Raw genomic sequence first — 18495 nt, 5'->3', positions numbered from 1 at the left:
TTGGTTGAGCGCACTATAAACCTTTGCAGTTCGGTGATATTCTTGGGCGGTGGGAATTCCTTTATAGTTTTCATCTTATGTGGGTCTGCATGATTCTGGTTGTTTGTATGATATGACCCAGGAACTTTATTTTGGGCCTACAAAACTCATCTTGCAGCATTAGTAAGGCTTCCCTTCATTAAGCCATGGATCAAAACATTGTCTAACAAGCACATGATGCTTTCCATTCCCTCTAGTACGTTGGACATCGTCCTTTGGAAAATTTCAGAGGTGGATGTGATGCCAAATGGCAGATGGTTGAAACAGTGCCATCCAAAGGGTGTTGTGAAAGTGGCTCGGAGTTTTGACTCCTGCTCCAGTGGTAACTGCAGGATCTGCCGTTAGTGTCGAGTTCGGTGAAGATTGTACTTTTTGCAAAATTGGCCAAGTTCATTGGATGTTTTTCTCGTTCCACCCCTTTGTTCAGGTGTGTCAAGTCAACACAGTTTCGGATGCAGCCATTTGGCTTTGGGACTGGTACCAAACCAGAGCCCCACCTGGTTGGATTAGTGACTGGAGGAATGACCCCTTGTTGGTGCGTTGCCTCTAGTTCACTCCTGACTCTTCAGAAGTGGGTATGGGACCTTCCTGAGCGTAAATAGATAAACCTGTTTTACATTTGCCTTGAGCGTGATGTGCTACACAGACTTCAGTTTACCCAAGCCTTTGAATAGTGTGGGGAATTTCCTTCTAAATTCATTATCTTCTGTTTGGTCATTGACTTCACCAATTTAATGAGCAGGTTTAGAGCTATGCAGGATTTTCTGCTCAACAAAGAGCACTCTTGGTTTTGAATAACATAATGTTTCAGAAATTTTCCTGTCTTTGTACTTTAGTATTGCATCAAATTGCCCTTTAACATTTAGCCTGATTCCCCCTGGACCTTGGGGTTGAATAGAGGAAAGTTGCAGACTTTTTTCAGCTATGGAACTCTTGTCAGATAAAATTGAGACTTCAGCTTGTGTGTCCAATTTGAATTCAGTCGGGTGTCCATTGATGTCAATGTTTGCACTCCAATATTGGCTTTTATTTTCCTTTGTTTCTCCTGGGAAGGTGATTTCCTGGTTGTCAAGGCCTTGAATGCAGGTTCCTTTAACATATTTTTCCTTCTGTCTTGTAAATGCAGATTTCCTGAAATAGCAGACTACTATAAAATGCCGTTTCTTGGCACACCTGCAGCACTGTGCAATTCGGACAGGGCATTCTTGGCACCTGTGGATCATTTTTCTGCCGGATCAGGGACATTGGAAAATGGCGGCTGGCACCTTTTCAGGGCACTCCCCGGTTGCTGCCTTTCTATACTTTCGTTTTTACAACCCACAAAGTAAATCATTTAATCGGGCTAAAAACAAAAAAAACTGCAGATGCTGGAAATCCAAAACAAAAACAGAATTACCTGGAAAAACTCAGCAGGTCTGGCAGCATCAGCGGAGAAGAAAAGAGTTGTGCCCTACCATCCATTCTTAATTAGCACATTCGTTTAGATAATATCACCAACTTTAACACCTATGTGTTCTTTTGTTCTATTGTTGGTGACATCTTTTGATGATCTGCTTCTATCACTGCTTGTTTGTCCCTACAACCACACCAACTCCCTCCACTTCTCTCTCTCTCTCCGTGCCCCCCCCCCCCCCCCCCCCCCCCCCCCCACCTCCCAAACACACCTTAAACCAGCTTATATTTCAACTCTTTCTTGGACTCGAACACAAGTTCTGTTGAAGGGTCATGAGGACTTGAAACGTCAACTCTTTTCTTCTCCTTTTCTAGAGATGGTCACCTTGTAGCTTAAGGGGCTGCAGGCAGCGGTGAAATGGGGGACTGTGAGACCCTCAAGGAGAACCAGCAGGGAGTGCAGGAGTCCTTTGAGAACATTATTGTCCAACCACCATTCACTGGTGAGAGTGATGGTTTCCACTGGGGCATGAAGCCAGAGGCATGTCCATGGCACCTCGGGTGCAATAGTGATAGGGGTTTCGACAATTAGAGGAACAGAAAAACATTTCTTCACCTGCAGACATTTATCTAGAAAGGTATGGCGTCTCACTGATGCCAGGGTCAAGGAGGTCACTGAGTGGCTGCCTCCTCAAATAATTCAATCAAATTTGTCAAATACCGACCCTGATTAATCCCTGTCTCTCCAAGTGCAGATAAATTCTGTCCCACAGAATTATTTCTAGTAACTTCCCCACCACCGAGGTTAGACTGACTGGCCTGTAATTTTCTGGTCTATCTCTTCCTCTTTTTAATAATGGAAAAACATTAGCAGTTCTCCAGCTCTCTGGCACCTCACCTGTGGCCAAAGAAGATTGGAAAATTACTGTCAGGGCCCTTGATATCTCTTGTCTTGCTTTCCTCAATAGCCTTGTATACATCTCATCAGGGTCCATGGATTTATCCACTTTTAAGGCCACTAAACCCTTTAGTACTTCCTCTCTCTATGTTAATTTCCTCTAATATTTCACAGTCCTCCACCCTGATGTCTATACCTGCGTTGTCCTTTTCGATTGTGACGACTGATGCAAAGTATCCATCGAGGACTGTACCCACGTCTTCCAGGTCCACGCACAGATTAACTCTATGGTCCCTGATTGGCCCTACTCTTTCCCTAGTTATTCTCTTACTCTTTATATATTTAAAAAACCTCTTTGGGTTTTCTTTTCTTCTACCCATCATTGCTTTCTCATGCACTCTCTTTGCTTTCCTTATTTCCTTTTTAAGTTCCCTCTGCACTTTTTGTAGTCCTCTAGGGACTCTGCAGTAAGCTTCTGTTTTTTTCTTAATCCTAACCCCCCCCCGCCCCCCCTTGTCTTTACAGGAACACATTTGCCCTGGACTCTCGCTGTTTCCTCCTTGAATGCCTCCCACTGCTCAGACACAGTTTTATCTGCAAGTAGCTGCTCCCAGTCCACTTGGGCCAAATCGTATCTCATCTTAGTAAAATTAGCCTTTCCCCGGTTTAGAACTTTTATTCCTGGCCCAACCTTATCCTTTCCCATAACTATCCTAAATCTAAATGAGTTATGGTCACTATCTTCAAAATGCACCCCTACTGATATGCCTTTCACCTGTCCAGGGTCATTCCCAAATATTAGGTCCAGAACTGCTGCCTCCCTTGTTGGGCTTTCTGCATACTGGCTAAAAAAATGTTCTCCTTAAGTTAACTAAAGAATTTTTGCTCCTTCCCTATCTTGTACATTAAAACTATCCCAGTTAATATTTGGGTCATTAAAATCCCCTACTAATGCTGCCTTATTATTCTTATGCTTCTCTGAAATTTGATTACATATTTGATCCTCCATCTCTCCCTGACTGTTTGGGGGGCTATAATACACACTCAACAGCATGTTTGCTCCTTTTGTGTTTTTTGCTTCTATCCATATGGCCTGATTTGATGGTCCTTCCAGGATATCATCCCTTCTCACTGCAAGAATTGATTCCTTGATCAATATTGCAACCACCCCCCCCCATCCCATCTGAATACCCTATGATCAGGAATGTTGAGTTGCCAATCCTGACCTTTAAGGCAAGTCTATTGCAATAGGACATTAGAACAGATGTCTGTGTGGCTGGAGAGATGATACATGAGGGAGGGCTGTAGATTCCTGGGACATTGGGACCAGTTCTAGGGGAGGTGGGAACAGTACAGGCTACAGGGGTTGCACCTCAACAGAGCTAGGACCAAAAGGGGTGGTTTGCTACTTTTTTTAATTCATTCTTGGGCTGTGGCCATTGCTAGCTAGGCTAGCATTTACTGCCCATCCCTAATTGCCCTTGTTCACAGGGCATTTAAGAGTCAACCACATTGCTGTGGGTCTGGAGTCACAAGTAGGCAAGGCCAGCAGATTTCCTTCCATTGGTGAACCAGATGGGCTTTTACAACAATTGTTTCATAGTAATAGACTTTTAATTCCAGATTCCAACATCTACCATGGCAAGATCTGAACCTGGTTCCCAGAACATTACCCTAGGTCTCTGGATTACTAGTCCAGCAACATTACCACTACACCAACACCTCCCCACTTACTGCTAACTTGGCAGGAGCATGGGAACCAGGAGGTGTATGAAGGATTAGGAGACACAGGTAGCACTATAGTAAGGCTATTAAGTAAGGTCAGACCAAGGGGGAATGCAAAAAGAATTAAATTATAATGCAGGTATGTAAACACAAGAAGCATGGTAAATAAGTTTGGTGAGTTGCAGGCACAGAGTGCCACATGGAAATGTGATGTCATGGGAATAATGGCAACCTGGCTCAAAAGGTACAGTATTGGCTGGATCCTATAATTGGAAAATTAGAGAAGAACAAATTATTTTCAGGGAAATTATAGAGAAGCACAAAAAGTAAAGAATATTGATAACGGGAGATTTTGATAATCTTAATATAGACTGAGATTGTTAGTAGTAAAGGGCAGAGAGGAGCGAAAAATTTCTGAAGTGTGGACAGGAGAATTTTCTTGATCAGTATGTTTCCAGCTCAATGAGCAAGGAGGCATTGCTGGATTTGGTTCTGAGGAATGAGATGGATCAAGCGTCAATCAGGGAACATTTTGGGAACAATGATTGTCATATCATAAGGTTTAAGTTGGCTGTGGAAGACAAGAAGGAGCAATTTAGAGTCAAGATACTCAATTGGAGGGGGGCCAATTTCTGTGGGGTGAGAACAGATCTGCCCGAGGTAAACTGGAACCAAAGATTGGCAGGCAAAACAATAGTATATCTTTAAAGAGGAGATGGTTCAGTTGCAGTCAAGGGACATTCCCAGGAAAGGTACAGGTGGGGTAAGCAAAGCCAGGGTTCCCTGGATGACAAAAGAGATAGAGACTAAGGTGATGTCAAGTTGATAAGAACCAGGCTGAATATAGTAAGCTCAAAGAGGGAGTGAGAGGAAACTGATAACTAACATAAAAAGGAATCCAAAAGTATTTAGTATATAGCATATAAAGTGCAAAAGGGTAGTAAGAGAAGAGAGTAAGCTGACTAGGGACCTAAAAGAGGATTTACGCATGGAAGCAGAGGGCATGGTTGAAGTACTAAATGAATGCTTTGTATCCATCTGTATCAAGGAAGAAGAAAGTCATAGTGAGAAAGGAAATAATTGAGATACTGGATGGGCTAAAATTTGATAAAGAGGAGGTACTAGAAAGGTTAGCTGTACTTGAAGTTGACAAGTCACCAAGACTAGCTATGATGCAACTGAGGATGCTGAAGGAAGTGAGAGTAGAAATTGCAAAGGTACTGGCAATCCTCCTTAGATACGGCGGTGGTGCCAGAGGATTGGAGAACTACAAATTGTTCAAAAAAAGGTGTAAGAATAAACCCGACAGCTACATAACAGTCACTTTTACCTCAGTGGTGAGAAAGATTTTAGAAACTATGAGCAGAATTCAATCCAATTGACAGGGCTAGAGAGCTTGGCCAGAGAGCTTGCGAGAGCCCCACATCGTCTCCTTTGGGGGAGGCAGGTATTAAGTACCAACCAGGCACTTAAGTGGCCAGTGGTGGGCCTTCCCCAGGATCAAGGATCCCAGGAGCGCAAGTCTTGTATCCTGGAAGCGGTGATAGCTGTTGACAATGCGTCCACTAGAAGCCAGGATCAGCGAGGAATCCTAGGCCAAAGCTGAGTGAGGGTGGGGTGGAGGTTGCGAAGAGGGTGTTGTTGCCTTGGCAGGTGCTGAAGATGGTTGGGCCTGGGACACTAATCTGAGGAGTTCCTACAGTGGTGTACTATGGCTCAAATGATTGGCCTCCAATATCCACAACCATCTTCCTTCATGTTCAGTTTGATACCAGTTCGTGGAAAGTTTCCTCCTGATTCCCCATGACTTTGATTGTACTAGGGTGCCCCCACCCCCCCAGGCCCCCACCCCCTTGATGCCATACCAGACAAACGCTGCTTTGATGTCAATGGCAGTCACTCTCACCTCACCCCTGGAATTTAGCTCTTTTGTCCATGTTTAGACCAAGGTTGTAATGAGGTCTGGAGCCAAGTGGCCCTGATGGAACCAAACTGAGCATTGGTGAGTAGGTTATTGATGAGTAACTATTGCTTGATAGCACCTTCCATCCCTTCATTGCTGATTGAGAGTAAACTGATAATTGGTCAGATTGGTCAGATGAGACTTTTCATCCTGGATTTCTGCCTCATCCAGAATAAAATTATACAATACTTTTAAATACCAGTTTACCTTTTCAGTATCCAGTTTATTTTAGTCTATACTTTGCCTTTGTGAAGATGCTGACTGTGTGTCATTTATTTCATAATCATGTGTTTTTATTGTCTTTGATCTCCACCACAAGCTCCAGTCCCTAACCATTAACTCCATCCCTCTCCCTGGTATCGGTCTGAGACTGAATCTTACCATTTGTAACCTTGGTGTTGTATTTTTCCCAGATGAGCTTCTGACCACACACCCAGGCCATCACGAAGACTACCTGTTTCCAACTCCATAACATTGACCCTGCATCAGCATCTCCTGCTGCTAAATCCCTCATCCATGTCTTTGTTACCTCTGGATTTGACTATTCTGCCACACTCCTGGCCAGCCTCCTATCTTCCATACGTTTTAAACTTAAGCTCATTCAAAACTCTGCTGCCCATATCCTAACTTGTACCAAGTTCCTTTGACCCAACGCCATTGTGTTCACTGACCCTGGTTTTCAAATCCCTCCATGGCCTCACCCCTCCCCATCACTGTAAGTTCCTCCAGTGCAACAACACCCCCAAGATCTGTGCTATTCCAATTCTGGTCTCTTGTGCCCTGATTTTAATCACTCCATCATTGGTGGCTATGCCTTCAGCTGCCAAGGCCCTGAATTCTGAAGTTCCCTCCCTAAATTTCTCTGCCTTTCCTCTCTTTTCTCCTTTAAGACACTCCATAAAACCCTATCTTTGACCACACTTTTGGTTGTTTGCCCTAATATCCCCTTAGACTCATTGGCGTTTACAGAACAGAAGGAGGCCATTTGGCCCATTGTGTCCACGCCAGTGAACAAAGATCTGACAACACTAATCCCATTTTCCAGCATTTGGCCCAAAGCTCTGGAGGCTATGGCAACGCAAGTGACCTTATGTGGCTCACTGCCAAATTTTGTTTGAGAACACTTATGTGAAGCATTTTTATTTTGCTAAATGAGCTATATAAATCCAAGGTGTAGTAGACAAAAAATTAGATGGATAATTATTGGTTTCAGTGTCTGCTTCTAGGGATGAGCCTTATTTAGTAATCTCCTTGTGCTTAATCAATACAGGTGGCCTCATATCTTTTTGCTTTGCAGGTGTTCTGGATGCAGTGGCTGTCTGGGCCTGTACTGACACAGCTGGAGACATTTGAGCAGGGTGTGGGTTTTATGATGAAGCATTACTCTGGGAGACATCTTCAATATCTGTGCCAGCTTGTGCCAATTCCATGCTCCTGGGCACACCCTCAGCTTGTACGGCAGTAAACAATTTCTGGGCAACAGTTTTTCAAGTACTGTGTTATAGCTGCTACAATCCAATTCCCCAATTCCAGATTAAAATCACCATAGAGTCATAGAACAGTTACAGCACAGAAGGAGGCCATTTGTTCCCTTGTAATTGTGCTGGCTCGATCCAACAGAAACTCACCTAGTGCCACTCCCTGACCTTTTCACTATAGTCCTGCAAATTATTTTTCTTCAAATTCTCTTTTGAAAGCCTCAATTGAATCTGCCTCCACGACCCGGCATTGCAGACCCGAACCACTCACAACGTTAAAAGAGGGTTTTCCCTAATGTCAGCATTGCTTCTTTTGCCAATCATCTTAAATCAGTGTCCTCTGATTCTCAATCCTTCCATCAGTGGGAACAGTTTCTCTCAATCTACTCTGTCGAGACGTCTCATAATTTTGAATACCTCAATCAAATCTCCTCTCAACTTCTCTTCTCCAGGGAGAACAGCCCAGCTTCTCCAATCTATCCATGTAACTGAAGTTCCTCACCTTGAAACCATTCTTGTGAATCGTTTCTTTGATACCTTCAAATCCTTCCTAAAGTGTGGTGCCCAGAATCAGACACAATACTCCAGTTGAGGCTGGACCATTGTTTTATACAGGTTTATCATAACTTCTTTGCTTTTGTACTCGATGTCCCCACTTATAAGACACAGGATTGCATGTGCATTATTAACCATGCTCTCAACCTACCCTGCCACCTTCAATAATTTGTGCACATATAGCCCCAGGACCCTCTGATCCTGCACCCCCTTTAGAATTGTACATTTTATTTAATATTACCCCTCCTGTTCTTCCTAAAAAATGAATCATTTTACATTTAAATTTCATCTGCCACTTGTTCACCCAGTCCAGCAACTTGCCTAAATCATTATGAAGTTTAACACACAGTTCACTAAACTTCCAAGTTTTGTGTCATCCGCAAATTTTGAAGTTGTGCTCTGTACACCAAAGTCTACGCCATTAATAGGTATTTCAAGAAGAACACCAACCCCAGGGGAACTCCACTATAAATCATCCTCCAGCCCGAGAAACAACAATTCACTACTACTCTCTGTTTCTTGTCACTCAGCCAATTTCATATCCACGTTGTTACTGTTCTTTTTATTCCATGAGCTCTAACTTAGCTCACAAGTCTGTTGTGAGACACTTTATCAAATGTCTTTTGGAAGTCCAGGTACAGCACATCAACTACATTACTCTCATCTATCCTCTCTGTTATCTCATCAAAAAGACTCAAGCAAGTTAGTTAAACACGATTTGCCCTTAACAAATCTCTGCTGCCTTTCCTTAATGAATACTCATTTGGCCAAGCAGCTATAAATTTTGTCCTGAACTATTGTTCCTAGAAACATCCCAAACACTGTAAGTTTTGTGGGTTTTGAGGTTTAAATCCTTTTAATTCAAATATATAAGTTCTGAATTCTCAATTTATAACAAGGGGTCTTCAGTTGTGTCTGATTTAACAAAGTATTTATGAATCAGGTATAATTTGTTAAGCAAGATCTGAAATATACTTAAGAAGAAACAGCAAAGACAGTGTGAAAGTTTCTTATCCCTCAAGGCCCTAGACTTCCTTCAATGCTGCCAGCACAGACGTCTTTCTTCATCTGTTTCTGAAGTGATCTGACGTTGAACTGTGTTGCAGAAGAATTACGCCCCAGGAACAATGGTGAAGCTGTGCCAAGGAAGACTCTGAGTCTTGCTGATGAGGAAATAGTCTGAATTCACTTCTTTTATTAGCAATTGGCACCTGTCATCTCTGCTTAAAGTTGATAAGTCACCAGGGCTATATGAGATGCATCCCAAGATACTAAGAGAAGTGAGGGTGGGAATTGTGAAGGCACTGGCCATAATTTTCCAATCCTCCTTGGATTCAGGGGTGGCGGATCACCCCATCTTTGGAACTAGAGTCATGTAGGTGGAAGACAGATGTCCATCTCTAACTTCTTGGGCCCCAGAAGGTACATTCCATTGTGAACAAATGATACATCTTCTTTAAGAGACATATTGCAGCTAACCAAACAATGCTAAATCCTCTTATCAATACTGCAAAATGTTGCAAACAATTCACATAAACATGTTAACCTACTCCCACAGATACTAAGGAAATTAACAGCAAATGTTGGTAGTAACTCCAAGCAAGATATCTTCATGAAACATAGGTGTCCTTATTCTTCAGATATGGTTAATTCATCAAAGCATTAGAAAACCTAATTAAAATACATGGTTCCTGTTTAAAAATAAGATTCAAGCTAAATAGGATTCATACTAAGTTTAAGCTGCTGAGTTTAAACCTTTTGCTTATCTCTATAAAGCTGACAAAGAGATCTTGAATTTGTTATGACGTGGCAGATGATGTTTTCCAGACGGACCCAAATCCACAAGGGAAACTTGGTTGCGCTATCACAACAGTTTTGCAATTGTATTTATTATGAGATGTGTGCACTGAATTCAAAAGTAATAAGTCCACCAAGACCTTTAGAGATATGAAAAATTAAATTAAAATATTTATTAACAAAATAAAAGATTTCAAGCACATACATAAGACTACAATTACTACTATAATAACTCTTAAAATTGCTAATTAACCTGACCACCAGTTACACCCTCTTTAAGGTAACAGTCCAAAGTTGATTTTAGATTTAAAACAGAATCAGCAAGTTAATACGATACCCACTTGACAGTGGAATTCCAAATGGCTTTTCCCCAACTTACGTTTTGTTACATAGCAGATTTATGCATAAATAGCTGGAGGCTTCATTAAGGCTATTTCATATACTCCTGTTAGATCTTACATGGTCGTCTCCCACATAGCCTTTCATTCTCTTTTATATATGTTTCTCTCTTTTTAATATGTAAATTCTATTGTTCCTTATGTCTTTGAAACAGTATCATCATATCAAAAGTTTCACGTTGCCAATATTGTGTGTAACATTGAGGAAAAATAAACACACTCCTTAGCCTTGCTTATCTGGCTAGTCGTAAACAGATGAAGATCCCTTTGAAATCCAAAAATCCCTAATTAATGTAAAAATGCAAATTCTCTCCACACCGTACATGTTAAGCCAGCATCCATGTTTACTCATTAGCATGTCAAGCACCTAGCTTCTTTTGATGATTTCAAGCTTGCAGTCTACTTGACTCCAAATGTAATTAAATCACACAGACAGACCCAACCATAAACCCACTTCACAATAAAGAAAAATATTATGAAAATTATTATACTTTTGTCACAAATTACACAGAGTGTAACGAAAAAAATATTGCTGTTTTGAGCCAGACAAACCTTTATTTTATTAATTCATGGGATGAGGGCATCACTCACTAGCCCTGCATTTATTGTCCATTCGTAATTGCCCTTGTTTGGAGGGTATTTAAGAGTCAACCATAGTGCTGACACCAAGAAAGCCTCTGTGACTGTTCTCAGCCTGCTTTTAACTACTTACTAGTCTTACTCAGCAGACAGAAATTCAAACTGAACTATAAAAAGGTGGTTAAGATAAAATCCATAAATATTACTTCAAACTGACATAGAACCCTAAAAATATACCACCGAGGTTAAGTTGACTGGTCTGTCATTGCTGGGCTTATCCTTACACCCCTTCCTCTGGCACTGCCCCTAGATCTAAGGAGGATTAGAAAATTATGGCGTCCACAATTTCCACTCTCACTTCCCTCAGCATTGTTGGATGCATCTTTTACAGTCCTGATGACATATCAAATTCAAGTACATAACAGCTATTTAATACTTCCTTTTTATCAATTTTTAACCCATTGAGTGTCTCAACTCCCTCTTCTTTCAGTAGAACTTGGGCAACATTTCTTCTTTGGTAAAGATAGATGCCAAGTACTCATTCAGTACCTTGGCTATGCTCCCTGTTTCCATGCATAAATGCCCTTTTAGGTTGCTAATTGGCCCCACTCCTCCTTTTACCACCATTTTACTATTTTTGTGCCTATATAAGACTTTTGGATTCCGCTTGATGTTAGCTGCCAGTATCTGCTCGTACTCTCTCTTTGCTTCTCATATTTGCTTTTTTTTCCAATTCCCCTCGAAACCTTCTAAATTGAATCTGATTCTCAATTGTATTATTCCACCTGACATGTGTCATATGCACTCTTCTTCTTCATCTCTTTTGTCATCCAGGGGCATCTTGCTACTTCACCCAAAAGAAAAGTCTTGTGGAACCTCATAAATAGTGTTATGACAGGAGGAGTTTTAACTTTGAACAGCCCTGTTTTCTCTGCTCTCTACCCATCTGTAAACAGAAAGGTGTTTTTGATTTTTGATTTCCCTTTTATAAGTGGTGGCATATGTTCCCCAACTTTTTGGTTTGGAGTGATCCAATCTTCTATTAATAACCCCACAGCAAAACTTGAGATAAGGTAAAATAAGAGTGTTGATTTGGTTTACATACACACACACACACACACACACAACGCGGGAAAGGGGTTTTGCAACGTCTGCCCCTTTTTGCATTCATACAGTAAAAGAGGGATAAGGGAAAGAAAGGGATTCAGGACAGACACCATAATAAAAACAAGAATCATGGTTTCACATGAGTCCAGAGTCCAGAATCAAAGTCGCATGAGGAATTCTTTTGCAGAGTTTGACTGGCTGAAGACCAGTGTTGTAAGATTCACTTGTCCGGTGGTGGTGATGTCCCAAGATGAAGTAGGCATGCAGAGATTTAATCAGTTCTGTAGGTGATAGTACATAAGTTTCCCAGCAGAGTCAGGTTAGATGGGTGCTTGTTGTCCAACCTAGCCAGAGGTTGCTCCGTCAGATGTTAAACTGCAGGCTGAAGATGGAAACCAAAAGCTGTATAATTAAAGCAATTCAGACAGTCCAAAACAAAAACAAAAATACCTGGAAAAACTTGGCAGGTCTGACAGCATCTGCGGAGAGGAATACAGTTAATGTTTCGAGTTCCTCAGAACTAAGGAAAAATAGAAATGTGGTGAAATATAAGCTGGTTTAAGGGGAGATGGGACAGGTAGAGCTGGATAGAGGGCCAGTGATAGGTGGAGATTGCCAAAAGATGTCATAGACGAAAGGACAAAGAGGTGTTGACGGTGATGATATTTGCTAAGAAATGTGCTAATGGTGACATTAAGGGTTGAAAGCAGGACGAGCATGATGGGGGTGGGGTGGGGGGAGGGATCGAAATAGGCCAAAAGGTAGAGGTAAAACAGTGGATGGAAATACATTTAAAAATAATGGAAAAAGGTGGGAAAAGAAAAATCTATATAAATTATTGGAAAAGGGGGGATCGGAAAGTGGGTGGGGATGGAGGAGAGAGTTCAAGATCTAAAGTTGTTGAACGCAGTATTCAGTCTGGAAGCTATAAAGTGCCTAGTCTGAAGATGAGGTGCTGTTCCTCCAGTTTGCATTGAGCTTCACTGGAACATTGCAGCAGGCCAACGATGGACATGTGGGCATGGTGTGTTGAAATGGCAAGTGACAGGGAGGTCTGGGTCATGCTTGTGGACAGACTGAATGTGTTCCGCAAAGCGGTCACCCAGTCTACGTTTGGTCTCTCCAATGTAGAGGAAACCGCATTGGGAGCAGCAAATGCAGTAGACTAAATTGAGGGAAGTGCAAGTGAAATGCTGTTTCTCTTGAAAGGAATGTTTCGGACCTTGAACGGTGAGGAGGGGGTAAGCCTCTCTTTTTGAGTGATGTCCCTTTAAGAACAATGTAGACTGGGAAGTATCCTGAAAGAGGGCTAATTGGTTACAAAAACAAAAATACCTGGAAAAACTGGACAGTGAGGAGAGGGGAAGTAAAGGTGTTGCATCTTCTGCAGTTGCATGGGAAGGTGCCATGGGAGGGGGTTGAGGTGTAGGGGGTGATGGAGAAGTGGACCAGGGTGTCATGGAGAGAACGATCCCTACGAATGCCGTTGGGGGGGGGCGGGGTTAATGGGAAGATGTGTTTGGTCGTGTCATCATGCTGGAGTTGGCGGAAATGGCAGAGGATGATCCTTTGAATGCAGGGGCTGTGGGAAGATGCAACACCTGCCCCTTTATTTCCCCTCTCCTCACCGTCCAAGGGCCCAAACGCTCATTTCAAATGAAGCAGCATTTCACCTGTACTTCCCTCAGCTTAGTCTACTGCATTCATTGCTCCCAATGCAGTTTCCTCTACATTAGAGGGACCAAAGGCAGACTGGGTGACCGCTTTGCAGAACACCTTTGTTCTGACCTCCCTGTCGCTTGCCATTTCAACACTCCACCCTGCTCTCATGCCCACATGTCCGTCCTTGGCCTGCTGCATTGTTCCAGTGAAGCCCAACGCAAACTGGAGGAACAGCACCTCATCTTCTGACTCGGCACTTTACAGCCTTTCGGACTGAACATTGAGTTCAACAATTTTAGATCAAGAACTCTCTCCTCCATCCCCAACCCCTTTCTGATTTTTCCCCCTCCTTTTTGATTTTTCCAATAATTTATATGGATTTTTCTTTTCCCACCCATTAGTTTTAAATGTATTTCCATCCATTGTTTTATCTCTACCTTTTAGCCTTTTTCAATTCCTTCACCCCACCCCACCCCCACTAGGACTATCTGTACCTTGCTTGGCCTGCTTTCTACCCTTAATTAGCACATTCCTTAGATAATATCACCACGTTCAACACCTCTTTGTCCTTTTGTCTGTGACATCTTTTGGTTGTCTCCACTTATCACTGGCCATCTATCCAGCTGTCATGTCCCAACCCTACACACCCCCTTAAACCAGCTTATATTTCACCCCTTTTCTATTTTTCCTTAGTTCTGTTGAAGAGTCATGTGGACTTGAAATGTTAACTGTGCTCCCTTCCACAGATGCTGCCAGACCTGCTGAGTTTTCCCAGGTATTTTTGTTTTTGTTTTCAATTTCCAGCATCCACAGTTTTTTGCTTTTATCTTGGGGTTAATTGGTTTCCTGATTATGATATAATTAGATTCCAAGAAATGCCCATGTGAACTAAGGTTGCCATGGGGATGAAAAGCTAAGAATCAAAGGATGAATAGAAAGCTAATTGCAATGTGGTTGGGTTAGCCTGTGTTTTCTGTTTGGCAGCTCAGAACATGCTGAAAATTTGTGTGAAAAAACAAGCAAGATTCTCTCCGAGTGGAATAGTTTTCTGTTTGGCAGTTTTCAAACAGATCCTTATGGTGAAGCAGGCCTCGGAGAATAGAACAGAGGCTGTGTTATGGTGTGTGTTATATAACTGAGAAGGGTGGAGAGCTGAAGACAGGAAGGACAAGAGATTGTGAATTGGACAAGACCCATTGCTGCTGTTTCAGTGTTTCGAGAGCCTTCCAGACCATTTAAAGGGGTTGGAGAAGGGAATCTCTGGGAATTCTGTGCCATTAGGACTGTTGTGACTTGAATGAGAGAGGGTTCATAGATACGCGCCTCATTGGTGTTGACCTTATCCAGGCATCAGATGGAATATGGCTACAGGTGAATGTGTCTCAAGGACTAAAACGATTAAGTGAGACGTGAGAGATCCTACAGCGGGGAGGTTGATTTGGAAAGATGATGAGATTGCACTCTGTTCCACATTTGTATGAGAAGTAATGCAAAGTAATCTTTCCAACAAGAATCTAACGCATTCCACTTAACATTCAAAAGCATTACCATCACTGAATACCCCATCTTCAACACCCTTTGGAGGTTACCATTGTCTAGAAACTGAACTGGACTAGCCAAAAAATTGTATGGCTACAAGGGCAGGCCAGAGCCTATGAATTCTGTGGTGAGTAATTCAACTTTTGACTCCCAAAGCTTGTCTACCATCCAGAAGGCACAAGTTAAGAGTGTGATGGAATACTTAGCATTTGCCTGGAGTAGTGCAGCTCCAACAACACTCAAGAAGTTCGACACCATTCGGGACAAAGAAGCCCGTTTGATTGGTTACCTTAAACATTCACTCCCTCCACCACAGATGCACAGCGGCAGCAATGTGAACCATCTCTAAAATGCACTGCAGGCAACACACCAAGGCTCTTTTGAAGTACATTCCAAACCCATGACCTCTATCACATAGAAGGACAAGGGCAGCAGATACATGGGAACACCACCACCTGCAAGTTCCCCTCCAGGCCACTCACCATTCTGACTTGGAAATATATTGCCGTTCCTTAACTGTCACTGGGTCAAAATCCCAGGACTTCCTCCCAAACAGAACTGTAGGTATACCTACAACACATGGACTGCAGTGTTCAAGAAGGCAGCTCACCACTGCCTTCTCAAGGACAATTAGGGATTAGCAAGTAGTCAGCAATGCCTGCACCCTGTGAAAGAATAAAAATGAGTGCTTGTATCTATGTGAGGTGTATCTTTGTTATATCAACTATTTCAAGTTAAATTTACCTTTTTGTTAAAGAATGTTTGAATTCTGTTTTAGATGGTTTGCGAAAGTAAAAGTTTTAAGAAGTAAAATCTTGTCCATCAGTTTTCTTCCTGTTGGCTTCATGTGATTTATTTCCTTTGAAAGTTATCGGCCTCTACAGGGATCAGAATAATTGATTGACAGATAAATATTTATCAGAACACCAACTTTCCTGCTCTCCTTTGAAATAGTGCCAATCTTTTACTTCACCTGACCTGGCAGATGGGGCCTTGGATTAATGTCTCATCCAAAAGACAGCACTTTTGACAGTGCAGCACTTCCACAATACTGTACTGGAGTTTCAGCTTTGATTTTTTTTTTGCTCGAGCCTGGAAGGGGACTTGAACCCAACAAATTGATCCTCCCAAACTTCCAGTCATTGTTTGGCCCTTTCCATGATTTGTCTTTCGAGACTCCAGCCATCAAATTCTTGTGTACGGCAACGAGGGCTAGAGGCACTGGGGCCTTGAATTTCTGACATTTATACTCACAGCTGGAATAAATTTTTTGAGTGACTTTTAAGATTCACTTTGTAACCAACCTGCATTGCCTTGGGCTTGCTTCTGACTACCTTCTACTACCTGTAGAAGTATAAGACCACAGGGATATTGAACCTACCCTCCTTGTACCTCAGCAAAGTGCAGGCTAAGAAGTACACTAACCATTCCCTGCAGACAAAGCTTTACATGACATTATCATGAAGGAAGAGGAACAAGATGGAACAAGGAGAATGAGGAGGAATTTAAAAAAGATGTATCCCACCAGATATTACACTCCAGCACTGTCCTACCCCCACACTCCAGTTGAAGAATGCAACTTTTATGAAGTGAATTCTTCAAATGCACATCTCTGCACTCACCTACTCATCGGACTTGCATTCACATGCTAGTGACAGTAGAAATGACAGGATGTATTGGATGAATACATGGCTGAAGAAATGGTGTAGAGGGGAGGGATCCAGATTCCTGGGATATTGGGACCAGTTATGGGGAAGGTGGGACCAGTACAAACAGGACGGGTTGCATCTGGGCAGGACAGGAACCAATGTCCTCGGGGCGGTGTATGCTAGTGCTGTCGGGGATGGTTTAAACTAGGATGGCAGGGGGATTGTAACCTAAGTAGGGAGACAGGGGAGGGGGACACAAGGATAGAAACAAAAGACAGAAAATTAAGAAGAAAAAGTGGAAGGCAGAAAAAACAAGGGTGAAAAACAAATGGGGTCATGGTGCAAAATAAAGCTAAGATGACTAACAAGCTTAAAAATACAAGTCTAAAGGCATTATATCTTAATGTGTGGAGCATTCGCAATAAGGTAGATGAATTAACAACACAAACAGATATTAACGGTTATGATATAGTTGCAATTATGGTGACATGGCTGCAGGGTGACCAAAGATGGGAACTGAACATCCAGGGGTATTCAGTGTTTAGGAAGAACGAACAAATAAGGGAAGGAGGTGGGGTAGCATTGTTAGTAAAGGAAGAAATCAATGCAGTAGTGAGGAAGGATATTGGCTCAGAACATCATGATGTAGAATCTGTTTGGGTGGAGGTAAGAAACACCAAGGGGCAGAAAACATTGGTGGGGGTTGTCTATTGGCCCCCAAACAGTAATGGAGATGTAAGGGAAGGCATTAAACAGGAAATTAGGGATGCATGCAATAAGGGTACAACTGTAATCATGGGTGATTTTAATCTACATATGGATTGGACAAACCAAACTAGCAATAATACTGTGGAGGAGGATTTCCTGGAGTGTGTATGTGATGGTTTTTTATACCAATACATTGAGGAACCAAATAGAGAGCAGGCTATCCTACACTGGGTATTGTGCACTGAGAAAGGATTAATTAACAATATTGTCGTGCGGTGAAGAACGACCGTAAAATGATAGAATTGTTCATTAGGATGGAGAGTGAAGAAGTTGAATCCGAAACTAGGCTCCTGAATCTAAATAAAGGGAACTACAAGGATATGAGGCACAAGTTGGCAATGATGGATTGGAGAGCCTTATTAAAAGGGTTGACAGTGGATAGGGAATGACTAATATTTAAGGAAGGTATGCATTAATTACAACAATTATTCACTCCTGTCTGGCACAAAAATGCAGCGGGAAATTTGTCTTAAGCATGGATTACAAAAGAAATTAAGGATAGTATTAGGTCCAAAGAGGAGACATATAACATTGCCAGAAAAAGCAGCAAACCTGAGTATTGGGAGCAGTTTAGAATTCAACAAAAGTGGACAAAAAGATTGATCAAGAAGGGGAAAATGGAGTATAAGAGTAAATATGAAGGGAACATAAAAACTGACTGTAAAACCTTCTATAAATATGTGAAGAGAAAAAGATTAGCAAAGACAAATATAGATCCTTTACAGTCAGAAACGGGGGAAATTATAATGGGGAATAAAGAAATGGCATAAGACTTGAACACATCTTTTGTTTCTGTCTTCACAAAAGAGACTACGAATAATTTCCCAGACATGTTAGGGAACCAAGGGTCTAGTGAAAGGGAGGAATTGGAGAAAATCAATATTAGTGAAAAATGGTGCTAGAGAAATTAATGGGGTTAAAGGCTGAAAAATCTCCAGGGCCTGAT

Source organism: Carcharodon carcharias, chromosome 3 (assembly GCF_017639515.1).
Source record: "Carcharodon carcharias isolate sCarCar2 chromosome 3, sCarCar2.pri, whole genome shotgun sequence".
NCBI lineage: Eukaryota > Metazoa > Chordata > Chondrichthyes > Lamniformes > Lamnidae > Carcharodon > Carcharodon carcharias.
Note: the sequence above shows the minus strand (reverse complement) of the source record.